The following is a 4,008-nucleotide window of genomic DNA, read 5'->3' as shown; positions in this document are numbered from 1 at the left end:
CAAACTCACTAAAAACTATATAAAAACAATGCCAAAAAGCGTATAAATTATCCGCTCATCAATTACCTTTAACCTAAGCTTGAATTGGATTAGATTTTCTGTTTTAGCTTCTGTGCTTCAAGCTTAAACTTTTTTCTCTCTTGCTTCTTTGGTTACTAGCTTATGGAGGAAGCTTTTTCTCTCTTTCTCTTTCTTACTTTTCTGAAGCCTTGATTTGACTTGATTAGAGAGGAGAGGAACGTTGCTTCTGGTAAGGCAAGATGGTGGGAAATGAAAATCAATTCGGGCTTGGATCAGGTTCTTCTCAGGTTCAGCCCGTTGGTGCTTTGCCTTTCTTCTTTGAAGAATTTTTGCTTGAGATGAATGATTTGGGCTTGTCTTTATTTTCACTTACCATTCAGCCCATTAGCATATTTCATTTGTTTAATGTTGGGCTGCTACAACACTTCTTTTTAGCCTGTATTACTAATCAAAGATAATCCAAAACTAATTTGGTGATTAGCCCACTAATCAAATGTTTGTCATCATCAATTCTATTAATTAATTTCTTAACTCAACAATCTCCCCCTTAATGACAAACATAATCAATCAATGATCAAAGGAATTAAATTTTGAAAAAATTAGAGAACTTCCCTTTGATGTTTCTTGCTTTAGTGTTGCTCCCCCTTTCCTTTTTAAGATTAGCTCCCCCTGGATTTATGCTTTCTTCTTTATTCCTGTTTTACATTGTACTTAAAGATAACACAATATAGAGCTGTACACAATTTTCTTGGCTAAGGGATATCAAGCAAACAGCACTATATAGTCAGCCCAACATACATTAAGCTAAAATCAAGCTAAAATCATACCAAAAAAAAAAACTAAAAACTAAAAACACTATTACAAATGCTATTGCTTTTACTCCCCCTTTTGTCATCAAGGGTGGACAACAAGTATCAAGCAACAAAAAACAGTACTCTAAGTCCTGCAAGAGAGGTTAGTGCACAGTTAAAATAACTAACTAAACAACCATAAGTGCATCAGTATTTAAAGTTATTACAGTCATCCAAGATAAAAAAATCAAGCAGTAGCAAAATAGAACAGATTTTATCAGACAAAAAATAAAGCTGCATCAATAGTTTTCATGAGACAAATTCTAGGCATCAGACTCATTTCGCTCCGAGTTAGCTTCTTCTTCAACATCAGTGGTTGGATCTTCATCCTGTTGAAGGTTATCAATGTATGTCATGAAAACCGCCACTCTATCCCTTGATTTCCTTAGGAAATTTTCATGTTTGCTTGCTAGCTTCCGTTGCTCCTTGCTCATAGCAATCAGGTGGTTGGATTGGGAGACAAACTTCTGAACAACGTCCTTGGCAACATTCAGCAGAATGGATTTCTTTCCAGTAGAGACTGAGGTGCCCTCGGTGGAAGGAGGAGGAGAGTCCTCTGGATTGTACTCTTCATCATCATCATCCAAAATCACTCTTTCAGATCGAGTAGGTCCTTTTTGCTGTTTCACTGCACCACCTCCCTTTAGATATGAATGTCTATTTTCATATTTCTCATTGGTCAAGTCAACACCAAAATACTCAAAAATATATGTTAGAAACATGCCATAAGGAAGAGCTTTGTCCTTTTTACTTCTAACAGAATCAAACATGTATCTAACCATCAAATATGCAAATGAAATTTCAGTTTTGGTGAGAAGGGCATATAAAACAAGAGTGTCAGTGTATGAAACCCTTTAATATGAACCACTTTGAGGAAGTATAATGTGGTTGACCATTCGGTGCAACTGAGCACGTTCATATCCTAGGGCTTTGTGAGTGGGTGTAATGCCATCAATTAAGGAGACATGTTCACAGATACTAGCCAGGGCATCATTGTATGAAACACCAACTCCTTCATCCCACTTAACTGAAGTGTAAGCACTAGGCCCAACATTAGTATACTTCAAAGCATCACTGATAGTCTCATTGTTTAAGACTATATCTCGGCCCTTTACATATGAGTGAGCAGTGCCTTCATAATAAGTCATATTAGCATAAAATTCTTTGACCAACAAGGGGTAAACAGGCTTTTTGATATCAAAAAGGTGATTCCAGTCCAGAAAAATCAAGTTATCAACAAAAGGAAAACCTTTTCTTTTCAAAGATTGCAGATCAGCTAGAAAAGATGGACACAGGGTACGATACTGGATAACCCCTTCATAAAAATCATTGTTCATGGCAGATTTGAATCTATAAGGGTTATAGTTCAAATGAGAGGTCAAAAAATGAGTTTTGTGATCAAACGGCCCAATGTCAGGTTCACTAACTGATTTGAGAGGAACTCGAGTTTTACCTCTCTGTGAGCGCACAAGGACTGACCTTGCCCTGGGTTGTGGTGGCTCGGGAACAGGTTCCTCCGTCGCCGGACGCTTCCCTTTGGATGAGGATGGCTTTGCAGAACCAGGTTTTGAGGAGCCAGGTTTGGAAGGTGTGGCCTTTGGCGGTGGCGTCGGCTTGGCTGAGACAGGAATCCTTGGTGTGGTCTTGGTTTGGGCCATGGGACTAGTGCGAGGAGGAGAGGTAGGAGGAGAGAGTGAAGGCGTAAACGTTCGGTCTTGGGAGTGAGTTGCAGGTTTGGTGGAGCGCTTGAATATTTTCTTACGAGGAGGTCTTGTAGCCAGGATTTTCGTCCTCATTTGGTAATATTTAGGCTTTTGATGGAAAACAAGCAGTAAAGCGAGTGGGAAGAAACTGAAAAGTTTGAGGAGATGTTATGAAAGAAAGAGAGGGAGTGTTGGTAACCATACCCAAAAGTGGATTTCCAAACCATGCAACTGCATCATATTTTGAAAAGACTTGAAATGACATGACCTCATTCAAGAAAGATTTTATTTGATTCAAAAAAAGAATTAAATTTTAAATTTTGAAAGACAACAAAATTAGACTGAAACCCTTTTTGGATCAAAACAAAAATTAAGTTAGCTTGAAAACCTTTTCGGGCCACAAAACACACAAAAAAAACTTTTAAGGAAGACTTAAGCACACAAGCCGTCAAAAATCAAGCAAGCAAGAATGTAACATTCATATTGGCCCCAGATGTGGTTTGGATTTCTGTGTAACATATAGGACTACTCAGATCTGATTTGAGGTTGGTCCACTTGAAGTAAGCCTAGAACACACTAACTTGAAGGAAGCGTTCATCACCTGCCCAGAATTGTCTCATACCTGTTCATGAGACAAAAAGCTCCAGCAAGTACATCAGCATTTTTCAAATAATGAATCATAACTTAGAATTCCTAGACCAGTCCTAAGCATACAGAATCTATCCTCAGCTAATGGTTTTGTAAAAATATATGCCAATTGCTCATCAGATTTAACAAATTGAATACTAATATCCCCTTTTTGGACATGTTCTCTTATTGAGTGAAATTTCACTTCAATATGCTTCGTCCTTGAGTGCAAAACTGGATTTTTAGAAATATTAATGGCACTCATATTATCACACATCAAGAAAATATTTTCATCCTTTAATTTGTAATCAGCAAGCTGTGTTTTTAACCATACTTAGCCTCTGCAGTGGATAAGGCCACTGTTGGTTGCTTCTTACTTGACCAAACATTTAAGGACTTTCCAAGGAGGCAACATAAACCAGAAGTGCTCCTTCTATCAACTCTATCACCAGCAAAATCTGCATCACAATAACCAACTGTAGAAAAATCATCAATCTTAGGATACCAAAGACCAAAATTAGATGTGCCATGAACGTATCTAATGATCCTTTTAACTGCAGAAAGATGTGACTCTTTAGGTTTGGATTGGAACCTAGAACACAATCCAACACTTTGCACAATATCGGGTCTAGAGGAAGTTAAGTACATAAGTGAACCAATCATTCCTCTATACCTAGTCTCATCAACATCTTTCTCAGTTTCTCCCTTATCTAATTTAGAACTAGGATGCATGGGAGTTCCCATGGGTTTGCCATTTTCCATACCAAATTTCTTAACTAATTTCAACATATATTTGGACTAGAATA

Source organism: Arachis duranensis, chromosome 10, assembly GCF_000817695.3.
Source record: "Arachis duranensis cultivar V14167 chromosome 10, aradu.V14167.gnm2.J7QH, whole genome shotgun sequence".
Classification (NCBI taxonomy): Eukaryota; Viridiplantae; Streptophyta; class Magnoliopsida; order Fabales; family Fabaceae; genus Arachis; species Arachis duranensis.
This window is presented reverse-complemented; position numbering follows the sequence as displayed.